Source organism: Cupressus sempervirens, chromosome 2 (genome assembly GCF_028749045.1).
Source record: "Cupressus sempervirens isolate cs-2001-9-10 chromosome 2, ASM2874904v1, whole genome shotgun sequence".
Classification (NCBI taxonomy): Eukaryota; Viridiplantae; Streptophyta; class Pinopsida; order Cupressales; family Cupressaceae; genus Cupressus; species Cupressus sempervirens.
Window position 1 is genome coordinate 629,718,195 of NC_143119.1, and position 23,143 is coordinate 629,741,337.

Below are 23,143 nucleotides of genomic sequence, written 5' to 3' on the forward strand. Positions count from 1 at the left end.
AGTTTTGTTGTAGCTTTTCTCTTCTTTTCCTCAAGCTTAGGAGCTTCCTTGGTTTCATCTTCCTCCTCAGCACCTTCTACCTCGTTTGCATCTTCTCCTATGCCTTGGGTTAAGGTGGGTGGCCCTTGATACTACTCTTCTTCATCTTCACCTTCCTCTTCATCATCCTCATCACCTTCTATAGTGCCTTCACCAAATCTTGCCTTAAGCTTCTTCACCAATTTTCCTTTTTCTTCAAGGTTGAAGTAGTTTTCAATTCCATATCCACCTTGGATCTTACAACATCAAAAGTGCCAAAGGGTTGAGCACTTTTCTCAGTGTCTTCTACTAGTAAAGTTGTTATTGTTGCAAATGCCTCATCAATATTGATCTCATGTCCAAGTGGCCTCGGCCATCTCACCCTTGGTACTGGTGCTTGGATGTATGTGAAATCAATGTCAACTAAGAAACATATTTCATTGATGTGCTGCTCAAAAAGAGAGATAGGTATTCTTAGTGTCTATTTCATTGACTTCTTAAATTCTTCAAAGTAGCTGGTCATAATAGTTTCAAAATTTGCCCACACTTGTTCTATGTATTCATTTACCTATACTATTATTGACCTGTTGTTTTCTAGCTTACCTTTCTAAAAGAAGGGAATTCATTCTATACATAGAAGAATATACATATCAAAATTGCTCCAAATTTGCATTGGGCTCCCTTGGACCTTCTTATGGCTCCCAAATTCTCCATGATCTATTGTAGTTGCAATTCAGCTAGATCATAAGTATAATCTTTCTTGACAATTTTGTATCCCACATCAATTGTTATACAAGGTACACTGTTGAGTTGGCTAGACTGGTAGAATTTATGAGATATGACTCTAATATAAAATTATACAAGAGGATCCTTGATGGTTTCTATTGTCATCCCTCTCTTGTTCCACTTTGCACTAGTGTTCTTCTTTTTGGCTTCTTTGGAATCACTTCTTAGGGTTTTTGGTCATTCTAGGATTGGATACCCAGTTACTCTATGTACAATTCTTTTGGATAGTTTAATGGGTCCATCTTCTAACCATAGGCATCCATCATGGATTCTGATTAGTACAATTCTTATCCATTCAGTCTTGAATATGGTAGGGAAATCTAGGGCACAGGTTAAGTCTTTCCTTTCAATAATTTGAAACTCTTCCTTCAAAACTTTGTTCTCACACAGCTTATTATATGCTTCCCTAATCTCCATATCACCAATCAATTATAACATTTTCTAACATCTTGTACCATCACAACTTTAGGTGGAATCATAGATAAAGCTCGAGCTAGGTTTTTCTTATAAGAAACTTTAGGAATTGGTCTAAAATCTAGTTGTTTAACTTCATTACTAACCAATTGAACCTCAAATGACTCTTTTTTCTAGGATTTCCTAGAGCTAGATGCCATTTCTTCAAACTAGGGTTTCAAAACGTAAAAATGGCTTAACTGTGTAGCTCAGCACTAGTGTAAATACCTTGAATTGATGAAAAGGTGTTGAATCTTGGCTTGAAATCTTCACAAAAGCTTCAATCTCTGCTTGGAAACTATTTATGCACTCTTCTTGCTCTTGATTTGTGTTCACGATGATGTAAAATGATTGAAAACACAACCTTATACCCTTCATTCATAGCATTTAATGCTTAGTGCATATACAATTTTTCACTTGGCTCTTTATGCTATTATGTTTTACTTGGCTTCCATTGATTTTCCAACACTTTCCCTTACTCGGCTTCCACTACTAACTCGGCTTCTCTTGATTTTGGTAGACTACTTGGAATATACTAGGATCTTACTCGGCTTCTAAAGGAAACTTTCCTTACTCGGAAACAATGTGAAAATTTTGAAGTTTTAACTTTGCATCTTTATTCATGTTGATCTATCCTTTGCAATACTGGCTTGTCTTGGAACTAATGTATAATAAAACATTTAAATATCAGTCCCACATACCTTCTTTTTCTTAGTTAGATGAAGTGTGACCACTTGACCTTTTGGGTGAAGTGATCCCTCCATTGAATGTGTTGCTTCCATCTTTTCTTTTCCATGTTTTATTCATTTCTCCTCTGATGTGCTTAACACCAACTTTCCCTTTTTCCTTGTTGAAGTTAGAGTTGGGTGCCTTTGAACTTGTTGGGCAATTCTTGTTGATGTGACCAGTCATCAAACAACTGAAGCATGTACTTTGGCTCAACCACCTATTATAGTTTCCACTAAAATGTGTTCTTATGCAATTTTCAGGGATGTGGCCATACTCTTGATGGTAGTGATAGCTCTACCTAGTATTGTAGTCCCAATTGTAGTGATGTCCATGTCTATTTGACTTTGTTTGTTGATTTAGTGTCCACATAGGCTTTGATCTTCATTCAAAATCTCTATGTATGTACTTCTTGCAATTGTAGCAGTGACCTTCAAACCTTGGTGTCCTAGTGGTTCTAGTCCTGCAGTCATTTGCCTGATGACCTTGCTTATTGCACTTGTGATAGTGACCCATGTTTTTAGGTTTTTAATGCTGATTGGCATTCTTACTCCTGCACACATTAGAGGTATGTCCCTTTTTACCACAAAAATGACAAGTGGGTTTTGTGTTCTTACCTATGTCACTTCTTTCTTCTATAGTCTTTGATGACTCTCCTTCTTCAGTGCTGGTGTATCCTAGTCTTGTAGTGTCATTGCTAGATCTTGGTGATTTTAGTATTTGTTCAAAGTACTTGATAGCTTCATTAGGTTTTTTGAAGCTCTCCAAAATTTCTTTTTCTCTTCTCAAGTCATTTTGCAATTGTTCATTTTGCATCTTTAGTGTGGATATTTCAATGTCCTTGACATTCAACTTATAATGGGCATTCATCATTTGGCTTAGGGTGTCTAGCTGCATGTTGGAAATTCTTGCAAGCTCAATTGACTTTTCTTCCAATTTGTTGGCAAGGTTTCTCTTATCTTCTTATATCATATATTTATTGTCAATAGCTCTCTTCTTCTTTTCAATCACTTCACAAAGCATTATGGATTGTGATTCTTGTTCAATCTTGAGAGTTTTGATCTCTTCTACTTGAGCTCTATTCTTCTGCATCAAGTCTACAATTGTTGCATCAAACTCCTTGGAATCTCCATTAGCAAACATTTTTGAGGTGTCAATCTCCTTGTATTGTGTATCATTCTCAGCTATGGCAATTTATTTTCTTCTCTTTAGGGATTTCCTCAATTCTTCCTTAGCTTCTTCCAGAGAATGTAGAATGAGAAGTATCTTGATCTCTTGATTTTCTATAATATTCCCAAGCTTGTACACCTCCATTTCCAGATATTTTCTTCAAGTTGTAAGGCTTCTCCTTGTAAGAACTTAGCTCTGATACCAATTGTTGGGATTTACAAGTGGGAAGATTACTTCTGAGATGGGGGGTGAATCAGAATTACCAAACTTTAAGCTATAAAACTTTTAACTAAAATCAATACATGTATGAAACATATCTAATTAACATGAAAGTAAAGGCATGCATGAAAATAGATAACACAATATTTGATCACCCAAAAGTCCTCCAAAATGAGAAGGTAAAACTAGGGTGGGGATGACACCCACAACTTATCACTATAGCAATATGTAACTTGTTAAGGTTACAAAGTTTGACCATCATCAATGGTCTACCATGTGAGAGGCCTACCCTATTAAAGGCTCTAATACATGTTAAACCATCCTATCATCATAGGATTTTCATTCTCTTAATACAATGGCTAGAAAGTATGGTAGAATGTGATGACCTGATAACTTACAATCATCAATTGTTGATTTTAGATCCTTGTTTTGTCCAATCTGACCTAATCCTTCTTTGATTTGATATGACTCTATTTGAAGTGTTGATGCTCTATTCTAATAACTGATGCTACAATGCTATCCTTCTTCTAAGTCTTTATGGCCCTTTCAGTTCCCTTCAAACTTAGCTAGAATTCTCTCATGCATTCCATACAATACTAAATTATGGGTTTTCAACCTCCTTATAAAGGTTTTGAGACTTGGGGTTAGATATAAATCTACAATTGAGATTCATCCATCTTTCTCGCTCAATTCTTTACATTTTTCTAATTGGTTGCATGTTGATTTCATAGGGAATCAAAAAGATTCTGTCTTATCTTTAAATCCTTTAAGATTCATCTTGAGTCAGCTCAAAAACAATTTACATCTGAGTTAGTAAGGGCACAAAATCTTATGTTGATTATGTGTTACTTGACACTTACTAATTACTAATGCTTGGCACACATAGGAATTTTTTCTTTCTCGTCACCTATAGAAATTATGTCTTGCTTGACACCTATAGAAATTATGTCTTACTCAGCACCTATAGTTCACTCGGCATCTGTATTGGTTCAACATCTATTAGTCACTCAATTTATGAATGACTCCACACTATCTATCTGCTCAACATCTATTGTAACTCAACATCTATATTATACTCGACATCAACTAAGAAAATTTCTTAAGTGTGTTGGCACTCAATTGTCAAAAACAATCTGAGACCAATGCCACTATATAGTCCATTGTTGTTCTCAATATTAATCTCATCACATTGATGTCCTTTAGCATCAATTGTGGTATAATATCGACAATATAAGCCTCACCACTATAAAGATTGTGAGACCTTGTGACATCCTCCAAATTGTTCCCCTTTAAAGAAGGACTTATCAATGTAATTATTTGGATTGAGTTGTAGATGAGAATTAGACTAAAACCAGTCTATGCACTATGATAGAAAGATTGAAACTAGCTACAATGAGAAAAAGGTTCTCCTATGGTCATGAATGAGTTGTGGCCCAATTATTTCACAAATACAATTTTACAAATATTGACAAGAGTGGTATTGGAAGAACTACATCAAAAAATCCTCATACATAATGCAATCCAAAGGTAGATCACCTATGGAATTGGGATTCAAATACAATAGTTTCTTGGTGTTAATTCTATTGATGAATGATATCTTGTAGCATAATTTCATAGATGTTAGGTCAATATAAGTTTCCCAAATGAATAAAGCTAATTATGATGAAAGAATAAATTAGAGATGTACATACAATCAATTTCATGTGCATGTTATCAATGTCAACTAAATAATGGATATGGTAAATTCATGCTTTGCAAAGGACTACAATGCAAAAAAAAGAGTATTTTGCATTCATGAAAACACTAAGTGAATGATAAACAACAATGTGATATTGTTACTTCATCAGTCCTCAACTCAAATGGATAAGAAGAACAAGGTTGTGCAAAATGATAGTGACAAAAGCAAGTGGTAGCATTGGCAAGAGCTTTGTGAGTAACTTCTTCATAACAAAAATGAACCAATTTAGGGTACAGAAAGAAAATGAACCGATTTAGGTTAAACCTGCCTAGTTATTAGGTTAACCAATTATGGTAACATGATATTTCGTGAATGGTAATATATGTTACCATTTTGGGTAATAGGGTTTTCCATGGTTAAGTTAGGGTCACAGTGGGGTGTAATAACATGGGAATTTGAGTTATGCTAGAGAGAATATGTTGTAATTAAAATGACCCCATTGCCATATTTTCTACGTAGTGGCCTGGTTCACTTTATAACATAGGTCAATATAGTTTTATAAAGAGGGACTTGCTAGATATTCATTGAACATGACAAAAGCAAGAGAGCAATGTGTAATCACAAACTACAAATTTCTAATGATACTAATTCATTGATGACATCAAATTACTTATTTTGCACTACATAGAGTCACTTGCATTGTACAAACTCACATTATAATGTGAACATTCATAGACAAAAACAATTACTAAGTGGAAATATTCAATTTCCTTATCCAACATTCTCTTACAATGAATAAATTGGATACCTATGATACCATTTGGCCTAATTTCCCTTTAAATGTATATGTTTATGAACTTGTACATATTTATTCAAGCAACATATTATTCGATTAAATTACAAAATAAAGACAAAATTATGCAATTCTAGTTTCATAAGTTATTCCTATATTACATTATAAATCTAAGGTCACACAATGTTGTCTTAGTTTTGTAATGTATTTAGCGAATACATTGCAAAACAAACTTGGCATTGTAAATCTCCACCAACATCTAAATAATTTAATATAGTACAAAACAATATCAGTCATTATGTTACTAGTGGTCCATCATATTAAATACATGAGCAATGTAAGGTTGATCAACACTAAACCATGTGCATAATTAAATTAGATAAACCTTACAAAAAATTAGATATATTAAATGTTAAAAAATAGTTCTTTAGTTAGATGTGGTGCACACAATGATATCTACACATCTACATAATATTTCACAAAAAGGCCCATTCCATTGAAGTGATCTTCACTAATAGTTTTCTCGTAGTAGTTGAAGAAATCCTCATTTCTTACAATGAACATTGAAAAATAGCTGTAGTCATACTTAGAATATGACATTCTAAACATTTCCCAATATTCTATCATAAGATCTTGAGAGTCATTTATTTGAAAATCAAATATATGTGCAAGTTTTCCAATATTGTCATCGAGACCAATATTATTTATCCCCACAACAATTTTTTGCCTAGTATGTTGGAACCACAGTTTGGCTGAATAAGTCCAACACTTAGTCAATTCTACTTGTACCATCTAGAAGGGTAGAAAAGACAATCTCGTAGATGACTTTACCATGAAGATGGGGGTCACCGACATTATGTCACACAAGATAGACAATAACATTACGTATGTCTTCATCTAACACAATAAATAATCAAGAGAATTGGTCTTCCAATGACTCTTGACAAAAAACCTAACATGCAATACTAAAATTTCAGTCCATAAATACCACCTAGAAGAAACAAATAGACATAAACCTTTCATATTATTTGATTTAATTAGACAACTTAGACAACAAGCTAAAATACCTAGAATTGAATAAGCACTAAGACCTAGAAAATAATGTTCATTTGAACAACTATTATAGGAAATAAAACTTGGAAAACCATGTGCATTCAAAACACTCAAATAGAAAATACAACTGGTAATTTAGGTGCATCCAAATCACTAAAATTATAAATAAACATAATTGAACCATATGTTACAAGCCTGAACCAGCACAAAGAATTTGCAGACTATAGAGAATAATCTATGAGTGTCCAAACAAGGAATTTTCAAAGATATTAATGTGGCATTATATCATTTTTATAAGATTTTTGTCATAGAAGGAATGGTTTATCGATTTGAATTATGAATTATGGTGGGAAGTGATTGGTCATTTCATAAAATGAATTGTTAGAGAAAAAGGTTAATTTCATTTCATTTATTAAATTAACTTTTCTCCCTTCTTAATATTTCACTTTATGCACCTTGCATTTACATTCAATAATTAATTAGTAATAATTAAATGTCATTTACCTCTTAGGGATTCCCCTTTAGTTTTTTTTATCTCCTTCATAAGGATTTGATCAATTGTAAATTCATTCATTCTATTTTGCATAAGTAAATTCAATCTTCTTGTTTTTTCAGAAAACCCTCCTCTCTCTACCTTTCTTTCTTCCTTATAATAGATTATTTACATGCAGGATATCCATGAATCTATGAATTTTTTCATCATCAAATTCTACATGGTATCAAAGCCTTGCCTATGGTTACTTGTTCTTGTTTGAAGAAAAAGAAGAACAAGGGTTTGATAGAATAGATATGGTGTTTTTTGGATACTTTTTGTGAAAATATTGGGGTCCCTAATTTTTAGAGCACTCTAGGGCCAAACAGACCTCACAATTGTATTCAAAAGACATCAAAACCCTCATTTTCATATAAATTTTGTTGATTTTTGACAATGCTGATCTGGGAGGTAAAAATACTTATGCAAAACAAGGTTGTATGGCCTCTATATGCAATTTGAGACGAGAAAATTTTTTTAAAATTGCAAAGAAATGAGTTTTTCAGCCTATGAGATTTTTTTTTAAATGGCTAGCACTCCAAACAACCACCAACAGTCATCTTGACTACTATGGCTTCAAACATCGATCATTGCTTCGCCGGCCACCATTGCCCACTACCCCTCCCTGCTGCTGCTTCACATGCACTCCATCGCTTCTCCACTCAACTTTGGTGGCTCCACCCTCTGCCCACCACCACACCACTGCTCCACTAGTGGTAATTTGTTTATTTATTTATTTATTTATTTATTTATTTTTAAAAATTATTTTCTTCTTTTTCCAAGGGCCTTGTCATTTTTTTGTGATATCTTAAGCATACAGGGATCTTTTTTTGATCTGAAAGAGGCTGGGGAAAGCTGGCTCAGAGATAGAGATAGTGGAGCAAATATTTTTTGGATTTTTTTTTGATTTTGGTACCTATCTTTGCACTTGAAGTTTTTTGATGTCTTTAATCTTCTAGGGGTGTAACTTCTTTGTTATAGCTCCATTTTTCTATCTAGAAAAAGCATCAGAAAGCTCTTCTCTAGCCCTATTCAGATTCTCTACTATTTTTCATCAATTTTTCTCAGAGTTACATCTGATTCTAAACTAAATTCATTTTTCTCTCTTCTTGTTTACACATTCCTTCTAGCAATTGGGGTTTAGTTTTTTGTATTGTGGGGGCTGTTTTGTATTATTTTTTATGTTAATTATATTAGTAAACCAAAAATATTTTCAAAAAAAATCCAACACATTCTTAAAAAATGGTTGAGACCTCTTCTTGTCTAGAACTTCTAACCCCTCATAGCTATCACACAAGGAAGACCTTGGTGACAGGGCTTCTCTAGTCAAAAGGGTTGTGGTCTTGTTTAGATGCAGTACAACCAATTTTATAGATGCATTTTGAGGTCACATAGCACATGAACAAGATGGATGAGGCAATATAATTGATCTATTTATAGGCATCCAATAGCCTACAATTTCATCTTGATGGGTGCAATACCCCTCTAGCTATGTGAACCAAGCTTGAAGGCTTGTTTGGTATAGTGAATGAGTTCAAGGCACTTCAGATTGAGGTAGAGCTTACCTCTCTTATATTGGATTCTTTTCCTTCCATTAAGGAATTCTTGATGAAGTTCAATCAAGAAAGATATGTATTGTAGGGTTGTGGGAAGACTAAGACTGACACTGAGTGCATTTATTAGACTCTTTTTAAGCTTTGTGGAAACTTTCAAATTTTTTCCTTTACCTTCTATTCCACCAAAGATGCTTCGGGTAATAGATTTACTATGCCATCCTTTGAGATTTTTTGTGATCATTTGACTTAAGAGAAAGCTAATCTCTCTTAGTTGGATTCTCTCACAGGCTCACAGACTTATGCATTGGTAGCTCAACCATCTTCAGGGACAAAGGAGAAGATACAAAAATATCATTCTATAGAGCCTTAGATTGATTCTAGCACTCATAGTTCATCAGAAAAAACTCCTCCTAAGGGGGGTAAACCAAAGCCAGAAATACCAAAGTGTTATTATTGTAACAAGTCCAATCATGATGAGTCACTTTTCTATGAGAAGAAGTTAGATGACTATGCCAAATAGGTTTCAGATTTGATAGCTCTCCTTTAGAAGAGCAACATTGATATTCCTTATACTTCTCACAGATCTTCTTCATCATCATCATTTCAATCAAATGGTAAAGATATAGGAAAGGGTCATGCACTATGTACAACTACTATTTTGCATTCTTCTAGATGGTTACTGGATTCAAGTGCTTCACACCATATGGCATCTTCTTAGGATTTGTTCTCTTCTTTTGAGGCTTCTCCCACTCCACATATTTTGATTGAAAACAACATTGTATGACTATATGTGGGAAAGGTTCTATTGACATTGATGATGGTACATTTTATGATGTACTCTGTGTTCCATCTTGTCCTCTAACCTTCTCTATATTTATCATATTACACACAGTGGGATAGGGAAGATAATTGAGTTTGCACAGGACTCAATGCACATCAACAATAGTGAAATAAGCAATATCATTTCTATAGGGACTATTGATCATGATTCCTACCTATATTCCTTCTCACATTTTGGTCCATAGAGACTCACTCTCCTTCATGAGAGACTATTGAGGTGCAGTTAGGTCACTTGAACTTATGTGTTGTTCCTAAGGCCAGTGTTGTGACTTCTACACCTCCATTTCCTATTTAGATTCCATCTCTCATGCATGATTACTCTTCAACATTTCCTACTATTGTAGCTCCAATCATCAAGACACCTATTGTAGTTATTGAGGATATATCAGAGGATGTACGTCTCCTCTTAGATGATAGATTTAGCACACCTATTATCCCACCTCCATTAGAGATTCCGTTTCAGAGTTCTCATACTTTCTCCTTTAAGCATTAGCTAGGACTTCCAACTACACCTCACATACATGGTGTAGGGCCCATTTGTCATTGCACCAAAATCCATGACTATTAGTGAACATGTAACACCACATAATTAACCACCTATGGGTAGGGGAGCGTGTTGCATCACCGAACAATCTCCCCCTCGACGCGCATACTAGGTGCTTACGGGGGTCGGGAAGGCATTGAGGAGATTTGAACCCATGACTAGGCCAAAACCAAGCTCTAATACCAATTGTAGGGCCCATTTTTTGTTGCACCAAAAGCCATGACTGTTAGTGAACATGGAACACCACATAATTAACCACCTGTGGGCAGGGGAGCGCATCGCATCACCCAACACATGGGTATTATAATCCTTTTCCACTACCTGTTTTTCCTTCATATTGGAGCCACATTCATATGTTTGTCAATATAGGATTTTTGCCATTCTGGGGAGGGCTATGGAGTCTCAAGCTTTTATCATGGGGGTTTTTATTGTACTTATGGTCTTGAGAGATTCTCTTGAGATGCTCTGTCTATGTATCCTTTTCTATCTCTTTTTGGAGTAGGGATTTTCCCACTAGGTTTTCTCTATTTCTTTGTTTCATAGATATTTGATTGTGATTGGGTACCTCATCAGACCTTATTGTTAGGACCTAAGTTTGCTTTTAGAAGTGTAGTTTCATTGCATTGTTTGTAGATGCATTGTTGCTCCTATTAAGGGAGGTGTTAGAGAAAAAAGTTAATTTAATTTAATTTATTAAATTACCTTTTCTCCCTTCTTAAGATTTCACTTTATACACCTTGCATTTCCATTTAATAATTAATTAGTAATTATTAAATGACATTTACTTCTTAGTGCTTCCCTTTTAGGGTTTTAATCTCCTTATAAGGATTGATCGGTTGTAAATTCATTCATTTGGATTTGCACAAGTAAATTCAATCTTCTTATTTTTTGAGAAAACCCCTCTCTCTTTGCCTTTCTTTCTTCCTTGTAAAAGGTTATTTGCATGTAGGATATCCAAGAATCTGTGAATTTGTTCATCATTAAATTCTACATGAATTGTATTTAATTTTTACCTCATGCAATGACTTTCTAAATTCAATGTTAAATTATTTGTGTCTTTTTTTGCATGCATCTATTTGATTAATCTCATTTGTCACACTTACATCTATTTAATTCAATTAAATTGGAAAGTCTAACAACATTACCTAACATAAAATGTATTTCTAACAATAAATGGTATTCAATGGCAACAATTATTGGACAACAATGGTTGACAGTTTTCATAGATATAGGGGCATGCCAACATAGTCTACACTCATCATGGAAACAAGGTTACGTGGTTATTGGAAAATAGTTGATTGAAAACTAGAGCAATGCATAAAATTATTGTGAGTTGAATAATGGATACAATCTTCTACACATACACATGAGTTGAAGAATCGATAAATACTTACACACATGCATACAACAGATTTAATTAGAAATGTGCATATGGGAATGCTACCTCAAGGAATGCATAGATTCAATGTCAATTCCACAGATCATACAAGTCATGTCAACTTTACAAGGCATATAATCAATACAAGATTAAGAATTTAAATAGTTAAAATGATCTTAACAATGCACACAGTATATGTCAACTAAACAATGCATAGATTGATGAAAACCTAACAATGCATGCAATTACTTGAATGGGGTGGTACAATTGAATACATGTATGCAAATTAGTATATTCATGGTGTCCAACAAATGAATGAAAAAAAGAAAGGTCTTAGGAAAGGTAATTAGCCCAAATGAGGTTGGTGGGAAGCATGAATAGGTGATGAAGTTTATAGAATAACATTACAAGGAAGACAACAATGAAAATAGGAAATTTCTCATACTTAATATGAAGAGTTGGAGAAATTGTGAAGATACACAAATAGTACAATAACAAGTGATGAATGAATCAACAATGTACACTATTTCTTTACCATTTCTTCTAATTATTCCTTGATGTAAAATGACATGTAATTGATCACATCACATAAATATATACATTGCATATGTTAGTGCATAAATAGTTACATTACGGAAATAGTTATATATGTTTGAGATTGTGATGCAATGGGAAACATGACAATATGCATTATTTTACTTATATTGGACTACATTGCCTACATGCATTATTACGTTATCATTGATGACAAAAATATATTGGATTGTTAAGTTAATTTTTGGTTGTATTCATTGATACAAAGTAGATATTGACAATATTCTAATAACAACACACCATGATCAACAATCAAACTGTTAGCATGTTGGTAGCAAACTTAAATAGTAATGTCAAAATGGTGTTGTTCACATGAAAAATAAGACATTCTTTGAATAAATGTATGGAAAATAGTATGTTTAGGGTGGAAAAAAAATGAATGACAAAATAAGAAAGGTCTCAGGCTAGGCTATTATTCCAAAGAAGGGTGGTGAGAAGCATGATTTGGTGTTGAAGTTTACAAAGCTCACAGTATGAGGCAGATAATGATGAACACGTGCAAATCCCCACAATTAATACAAGTACTGGGAGAAACTATGGAGATACACAAATAGTACAATGACAAATAATGATTTAATCAACAATGTACACTATTATTATTTGCTAAAAAACTATAGTTAATTATTCAAAATAATGAGAGCAATAATTTTGGCAAACACATTAAAGAAAATTATAAACAAATTTATCAATGGTTTTGTCGACTTTGTACACTACTTATTTCTTGATTAGAAATTCTTTGGTAGAATAACTAAATTTGAAACTCTTAAATCATTAGAAATCCTTAACTAAAAAATCAAATCACATTTTAAATATTTTGTTATACATTTCATCTATATCATTCGAAACCGATTTGAAACCCCTATTTATCATTCCCATATTCCTCTATGAATTATGAACACATATTAGACCCCATTATTTTTTAGAAGACTATAATTTACTTCAAACATTCCAAAATAACACAAGCAATGATTTTATCAACATTGTCCTCTACTTAATTCTTGATTAGAAACCCATCAATAGAATAATAAAATTTGAAACCCTTAACGAAAAATCATATCACATTTCAAAGATTCCCTTCTAAATATCATCTATATAATTCAAAACTATTTAAACCCCATATTTATCATTCCCCTTTTCCACTAAAATTTTATTGCATTGCCATTAAAGGTGGAAGAAAACCCTTAAAAACTTGAGATTTTAACAATGATTAACAATGATATCAAAAAAACCTTTGAAGAACCCTTGTAAAGCTTGACAAATTCACAAATTGCACAACATTAACCAATGATTAAAAACCTCCAAGAAATCAATGAATAAAAACATGTCTATCATTATGAACCCTCCAACCATTATAAACACATACAAGAACCCATCTTTGAACCAAACCTACAAGATATTTCTAATTATTACTTGACATTGTTCACTTTTTATTACCATTTTCTTAAATTAATACTTCCTTTCACATTACCTAGAATGTACTTCAAACATTTGAAAGAAACACAACAACAAAAAATTTGTTTTTGCTATTGTATACAACTAACTTCTTGACTATAAACCCTTCAGTACAATAACAAAATTCAAGACTCTTAAATAATTAGAACATTTCAAAGATTTCCTTTTACATTTCATATATATAATTTGAAACCATTTAAAAACCTTATTTATCATTCCCCTTTTCCTCTTTAAAATATAAACATAGAGAAAACCACAATATTATGCCGAAACTTGAAATTTACTTCAAACGTTCCAACACAAGATCAATAAATAATTTTATCGACATTGTACACTACTTATTTCTTGGTTAGAAACCCTTCAAGAAAATTTAAAAAATTGAAACCCTTAACCAAAAATCACATCACATTTCAAAGATTCCCTTTTACATTTCATCTATATGATTTGAAACTATTTGAAACCCCTATTTATCATTCCCCTTTTCCTCTAAAAGTTTCTTGTATTGTCATTAAAGGTGGAAGAAAATCCTTTAAAAATGACATTTGAACAACTATAAATAATGATATCAATAAACCCTTCAAAGAACCCTTGAAAAGCTTGAAAATTTTGCAAATTACACAACAAAAATAAACAAGTAAAAACCCTCAAACCAATGATTAGAAATCAATCATTTCACAGTGAAACCCCAAATACATAAAATGAAAACTACAAGATAATCATGAAAACACCAAGCGAATGATAAATAAGAGCAAGAGTAAACATATAGAAAACCCCATATTTCTCTTGAAACTTAAAAGATACTACAATCATTTGCAACAAAAAAAAGCAAAAAGTTATGATTCTATTGACATTCTACACTATATCTTTACCATATTCTCAAACAAGGATGCAAAGCATCTAGTGTCTGTCGGTGCATCTAGTGTTAATGCATTAGTTACTTTTACATTATTGTTAAACTTATTTTATAATGTTGGGAAAGTAGACAATAGATATGCATGCAAATTTAATTATTCACTTAAGTAGTTTTGAAGGCTACATTTAATGACAATAGAAGCCTTAAAGGCTAGAAACGCTCAAACAATTGACAATAAAAGCCTTAAAGGTAGGCACCTTGAAACAAAAAGAACTCCTAATTTTGAAAAAATTATTAAACTATAATTAATAAAATGGACCTTGAAAATTGTATTCCTGCATGTGAACTCTAGAAGGACACCCTACAATTGTTACACAAGTAAGATGAAGATTTTAGGATGGCTATCCTCAAAGCTTTCTATTATGAAGGGAAGAACCCGCTAGCAATGAAATTACCTATAATGTTGTATGTCCAAATTGTAATATCTATTATTGTTAAAACTCCTAATATTAATGGTCTTACATACACAAGTCAATCTATAGAAACTTACCTATTGGCTATTTTCCTTTGATTGCAAAATATATGATGTTATTCAGATGTGGAATCCAAAGTTGCATTTTAAGAGCATTTAGATGGTTGTATATACATGTTTCATCTGTTGTGAAAGGATAGAGTACAAAATTTGTAAAAATTACAAGGTTTGAACCACCAAAATGCATAGATTGTTTATAACATTTAAATGTGCACTTGACTTACAAAATAAATCAAAATCAATCTTGTTATCTACATAAAATTAATGGTAAGTATAGATTGGATATATTATAGAAGAAAATTTGATGTTGAAGATCATTTTTTTTTTTGAACAATAGTGACATAGCCACTTGATATATATATATATATATATATATATATATATATATATATATATATATATATATATATATATATATATATATATATATATATATATATATATATATATTATATATATATAATTTACATTTTACATTTTATAGTTTATATTGATTCTAAGATATGAAGCTCCGATGAAAAGAATCAGGAAGAAAAACTCCATTCATTACCCCATCAAGAAGAAGGAAAAAAGAAAAAGAAAAATGAGGAAAGAAGATAGAAGTTGCACAAACCTGGTTATAACATTCCAGGAATGAGACTTCCAAATTAGAATATATACCAGAAGAAGAAGAGAAGAAGAAACATTTAGCTAGAATCTACAATTTACAATTTAGCTAGAATGTACAAGTATTTACATATATAATCTATACAAAGTGCCACCAAAAATAAATAGAAGACTGCTACAAAGCCAAGCCAGTCAACCAATCCAACTACTGATTAGAATACTAGAGTAACTCCATGAAGAAACCTACACACACAAAATAGTGGAAAATATAAAACCAAAAAACACCAACCAAAAAAATTATTCCTCCATATCCCCTGCCATAGGAACAAAATTACCAATCTTAAGAGTAAGATCAGGAGTGGTAGAGGAAGGATTAATCATAGGTGGAGTAGAGGCATGAGAAGATTCATGCTCTAATAGGTCTAATAAAGGAAAGAAAATTTGATACACATTGTTGACACAATTTTTGGGTAAGCCACCACCATATTGTTGCAATGCAACTTTCACAGGACAAAAAGACTACCTCTCTAGAGCTTCTTTGATACTCTCATAAACCATGTAAACACTATGATTACTGAGGAGTGCATGATGATCAAAAAAACTCCCAATGAGCGTAGCACCACTCCAAAGATCATATTTCTGGTAGGCTTTAGTAAGCTTACCCTTGTGCAAATAAATAGGTCTAATAAACCTAGCAACTATCAGCTCCAAATGAAATGGGGACTGCAATAAATCCATAGCATTGGATAGAAAAACTAACAGAATGTGGGATCGATATATTAATCTTTTACTAGAAGGAAATAGAATCTCATGCCCAATAATCCTCTTGATTCCTCTGTGAATATGAGGAGGATCACAAAAGAACATTGTAGCTAGCATATCATCCTTAATATAGCTGAGAAAAGGCTTCTCCCAATCTTTTAGCTCCAAAAACATCCTAAAATTTCTAGGATAATAATCCATATGAAGAGAAGAGTAGGACAAGCAAACATCCACTAGGTAACTTACTCCAACCACCAAGCTATGGCAACTTGACATGATGAAGCTACAAGAATCAATGAAGACTAGCTCAAAAAACAAAAGCCAAAAGTGACTACCCAAAAACATAGACACCCAAGAAAATTACAAGAGCAAATAGGATAAAATACTCCCACAATGAAAAATGGCTCAAAGAAAGTGCAGACCCCAAGAGTGACCACCCAGAAAACCATGAGAATAGCAAGGGCCAACACGCTAAATACACCCACTAAAAACCATTATGAAAAAAGATATATGCAATCGGTCTCATTAAAACACCACTCAAGCCACACAAGCTAGATGAAATCAAATAAAACCTTCACATAGAAAATGCAAGATAGCTCACATGAGTTGAATACTAATTAGCATAGTAGAATAAGAAAGTATAATTATCCACACATCTCTACAAAATGAAATAGATGCCAATTGAAGGACAAAAAATGATAAAGTGCAAAAAATTTAAGATTCAATTCCCAAGGAGAATGAAAATTGTAGTCATATGTTGGATCTAGATGCCACAAGGGAATATGGCAAAAACTATCCAGGGTCATAAACAAAAACATCACCTAGATCACCATGCGAAGAAATCTTGTAGGGTATAAATTAATGATCCTCATAAAGCCACATGAGAACATACAAACCATCGTTGAGTCAATTAGATCTTCCCCACTTGATGCCAATTACTAAACCAATGCTAGAATAATTAATCCAGCAATTTTGTCTGCTCACTTAAAACCAAATGTAACAATTTTGATATGCATAAGAAAATCATATCTAAAACTTGTAATCATTATTGCACTAACTTAGTAATTCACACCAACTAGGAAAAATAACAATTAACTCCTAATACAAGGGGTCATATCTAGAAACCACTTAAAAGAACAAGAATCCAAGTATGTACCATAAAATCCAATCTAATCTAAAGCTAACAATTACGTACATACCTTACCCACTTGATGCCAATTACTAACCCAATGCTAAAATGATTAATACCACCATTATGTGTACTCACTTAAACCAAATTAAATAAGTTAGATATGCATAAGAACACCATACCTAGTTATATTAACCATCTTAACACAAAACTAGTAATTCCCACCAAATAGGAAAAATTAAGATTCACTCCTAATGATAGAAGCAATACAAGGAAACATATCTAGCATACACTTAGAGGAACAAGAATCCCAATATTGTACCATCACAACCAATATTTTCTAAGTTTTCAACCAAAACATTTCCCTTCCTGTACACAAGTGATAACAAATAGCAATCAAGAGAATCAATGAGAACCCAAATATGCTGGAAAGTACAACCCAAATGCTAATTATTGAACTTCCTATGTATACATGCATTAATAACTATAGAAGAGTCACCTTTTATATGTAAGCAAGAAAAGGACATATATTTAGCCAAGATCAAACCTTCTAGAAAAGCTATGGATTCTGCCATGATATTGGTGCCAACCAAAATTGGTTTTGCATAAAAAGCTAATAGTACACCGAATTGGTTTCACAACGAAATCCCAATACCTGATTCACCCAGATTCCCTCTAGATGCCCTATCAAAATTAAGCTTAACAAACAAAGAATTAGGAGGCTTTCATTTAATAGAATCCCTACAAATTGGCATAGACCTAATTTGAGGGAACACAAGAGATGAAGGCAGAGAAATAAGCTTCCAATTATGAAGAATAAAGCTATCCCAGGAAAAGAACATGCCATTGCACTTAAAATGACCATTAACAAAGTTATTGACTAATTCAAAGATAAGCCATTCAATTATATCAATCACACTACCCACATCAAATACTTTTACGAAAAACTCTCTTGTTTCGTTCCCACCAAATAGGCCAAATGATAGATGAGGGGACAATAATCCATAAACATGCAAAAATAAAATTGGTAAATAGAATTAGCCAAGATTGGAATAGGTGCCATAAAGACTTAGGAAGAGGAAGGTAAAGAAGCAATTTACCCAAAATAGAATACCAACATTGCATGGAGAAGTGAGAGTGCACAAAAAGGTGATCAGGTGATTCAATATAAAGACCACACAAAAAACACTTAAAAGAATCTACAATGTTCAATCTACTAAACCTATCACTAGTCAAAATTCTACCCTGAATTTCCAACCAAGAAAAAACTCCTACTTTTGGCAAAACACTCTTCTCCCAACAAAATGTGAAAGCTCACTTTGAATCATGTTGTTTTGACATACCCAATAGGGCCTCATAACCTAATTTAAATAAATACAACCCAGACCTAGAAAAACACCACATGAGCCTATCACAACCTTTTGTCAAAAAAACCACTTTGTTAGCTGGGATGACATCAAAATTCCTAGCCAATTCTCTACCAACAGGCAGCGAAAAAGGATATTTCCAACAAACCTTGTGAGACACGATGTCAACATAATCCACATAGTCCACTAGATGAACTCCCCAATTGCTACACATAGATTCCATAACCTTGTGCATGGAGGAATTACAACACAATAGAGGACTTCTATTCCAAGAGTCTTTCCAAAAGGAAACATCATAACCAGAATGAACTTGCCAAGACAACAATTTAGTGACAACCACCCAAGATGACATCATAAAATTCTAGGTAGAAGACCCTATTAGAGGATTAGAAATAGTGAAGATTCTATGAGGACAAGTAGAATCAATATATTTATCTTGCATGATTTGACACCATAAAGATTGAGGTTTAAAGTACATATTCTAGACAAGTTTCCTCCCAAAAGCTTTATTCCTAAGTGAGATGTTATGAACCTCAACCCCACCATAGGATTTACACAAAGACATCATTTGTAAGGATATCAAAGGTATTTTCCTAACATTGTTCATATTGGAAGACCACAAAAGTTATGAATGATTTTCTCAATCTAAGCAATAACAAAAGACAGAGCTTAAAGAATAGAAAAGTAATAATTAGGGATGGCAAGAAGGATAGTTTTGATCAATAAAATTCTTCTAGAGAGAGAAAGACACCTCACCTTCGAGGCTGAAATCCTACCCTTTAGTCTATTAATCACATTATCCCAAAATAATAGCTTCACTGGAACCAAAAAGAATGGAATCCCTAGATAAAGAGATGGCAACTCCTCCCCTGAAAAACCAAGAATGTTAATTAATCTTTGTTTGACTTACTCGGGCGTATAAAGCAAGAAGACTTTAGATTTATTCAAATTGATGACTTGACTAGACCCATTCGTATAGATGTCTAGGATCTTCTTGATACACTTAGCTTCCCTGATCGAAGATCTACTAAATAGAAGAGTATCATTAGCAAAGACATTGTGAGTGACAAAAATCTCAAAGTTTGGTATATTAATACCTTGCCAATTAGCTAAAGCCTTCTACCGAAGAATAGATCTACTTAGGGTTTTAGCCGTAATAATAAATAAAAATGGGAAGAAAGGATCACTTTGGTGAACCCCTTGGGTAGCTTGAAAATAAGAGGAAGGCACACCATTAATTATGACTACAAACAAAGCCCCCAAGAGGCACTTCTTAATCCACTTATAACAAGGCTTCGAAAAACCAAATTTAGATAGTATAGCCAAGAAAAATTCTCAATCCACTTTATCATAAGCTTTCATCATGTCTAACTTCGTAACAAATGTAGGTGTTTGATATGATTCAATGGTATGAAGTGTTAGAGTAATTTTTTATTTGCACTTATTAATTAGATCATCTTGATTTAATTAATTAAGTTGTCTATTACTCTAGTTTACTTAATCTATCTCCTAGGTGCATATAATTATTTAATATTGCGTAACCTAGTTTTATTTCCCTTTAGGGTTTCATTCACCTTTAAGGTTGAACTCTTGTACTTTTCAATCATTATCTTAGAATAAATTTTTCTCTCACTCTATTAAGATTTCCAAGTTGCATTTTTTTCTTTCTTTGGTTTCTCTTCAGCAACAGGTTATTTGCACGCAAGTGTTCTTGGCAAACTGTGAAGTTGGTTTTCAAAACTTCTACATGGTATCAAAGCTTCTGTGTTGTTGCATGGTTTGGAGATCTTGAAGCCACAATTTGAAGATAGACCTGGAGGAGGCACCTTTTTTTTTTGTGCACTTTGTGCAAAAATGGACACTACCTTTGCACTCAAAAGGCCTAGTATAGTCAAAATTGATATAAAATTTGCAAATTTTACCCATCGTAGCCTCTAGAAAAAAAATTGGCCTCCCAGAGGCCGTACAGATTGTAAAAATTGAAAAAAAAAACAAAAAAAAAAAAATTAAAAATATTTTTTTTTTGGGTGTTCCTCCTGGGAACCACTAGCATGCCACCTTGTCATCACCAGAATGCTACCCTCACTTGGCCTGCACCCTGCCATAGCCGATGCACCAACACCAACTTGGCCCATGCCCCACCGCCACCATCCTACCATCGTTGATGAAGCACCATCCAATGACTATCACCACCAATGAAACCCCACTCAGTGACTGCCTCTACCACCAACCTACCACCCAATAGACAAACAATAGGGTGACATTATTTCCCAATGGGGTGACATCAACATTATGATTACTAACATCATCATTCTAGCTGGTAGATTTTTTTAGGTAAGTGACATCATTTTTTGGTTGGCTAACATTATTTTTCAGTGTGTTGATGTCATTTTTTGACAACTAGATTTTTTTCTGGCAAACGGTCATACAGTCATCAATTTTTTTCCCATGCCTATAATTTTCTAGAGAGCTTATTCTTTGGAGGAGCAGTTCATTTTTTGGCCATAACTTGAGCATACAGAGGTCTTTTTTTAATCTGAAAGAAGCACCAAAAAGCTAGTTCTATGTTGGATATGATGATATAGGTTTCATTTTCTTACATGGCCATTTGAGCTTCTATTTTTGGCACTGAAGTAGAAGCTTCAGTTTCCTCCCTCTCTGCCTCTGGCATCCAAGTTTTCTTCTTAGGTTTTCTTCTTTTGAGCTTTCCATAGTTGTTTCTTTGGTTTACAAGGGTTATATTTAGATGTTATGGGGGGTGCATTTTATTTTCTATAATTTAATTCAGACTCAACCCTTTTATTGTTGTCTTCTCTCAATGTCTAACCCCTCTATGGCCTAGTTGATGCCACACAACTACCATAATAAGAAAGCATACATGACTTGGCTTCTTATGTCATGTGGCTTATGGTCATGTCTAGATGAGAATCAACCTATCTTGTAGTGCTCTTTTGAGGTTCTTTAGCATAGAAGCAAAATGGATGAAGCCATGGGACTGATTGCACTGAATATCTCTGATAGTCTCTTGTTTCACCTGGATGGTTTGACCACTCCTCAAGCTATTAAGACCAATTTTCACAACTTTTTTGGTATAGTAAATGAGTTTTAGGCAATATAGCTTGATGCAGAGTTGACTTCTTTGACACCTACCAACTTTCCCACCATTGAGGACTTCTAAAGGATTTGAGTCTTCTGATGGCCTAGGTTCCTATCTTATAGCACATGCAGATTTAGTAAGAAGACTTTTGGATGAGTGTTTGGGCCATGTCAATTACAGATATCTTTAGCAAATGAGCACACATACACTTGTTCTTGGGCTTCCCCAGATTTCCTACACAGATGGTGTTTGTCAGGGTTGTTCTCTTGGCAAACAACATAGGGATCCTTTTCCAAATGGATGAGCTACTCATGCTTTGGCACCATTGGAGTTGACTCATAGTGACCTCATGTCATTTCCCACTCCTTTTTTTGGTGCTAGATATGTGCTTACTTTCATTAATGACTTCTCTAGGTGCACATGGGTGTACTTTTTGTAGTACAATTTGGATGTCTTTGATTCATTTCGACTCTTCAAGACATTTTTGGAGAAGCAATGTGATCTTTCTATTTGGCAGATCTACACAGATAATGGGGGGGAGTATGTGAACCAAGCTTTTAGGGATTTTTGCGCTGAACATGGTCTTTAGCATCAGTCTTTAGTGCACTTCACCCCTCAACAGAATCGTGTGGCAGAGAGAAAGAACATAACACTTTAGGAGATGGCTAATTGTATGATAAAGTCCAAGTCCATGGATTCATCTTTGTGGGCAGAGGCAGTCAATTGTGCCAACTATATTTAGAATTGGATGCCTTACAAGGCCATTTGACATATGACTCCTAAGGAGGCTTGGTCTCTTGTCAAGCCTGATGTATCTTCATTCCAAGTTTTTGGTAATGAAGCATGGGCATTTGTACCCAATGCTCAAAAGAGAGCAATAGAGTGGAAGAGCTAACACCTCATTTTTGTTGGCTACTATTAGGATGTTAAGGCATATAGGTTGTTTGATCTTGATTCCAGACATGTCCTATTTCAACAGGATGTCCAGTTTGATGAGTACCTTCC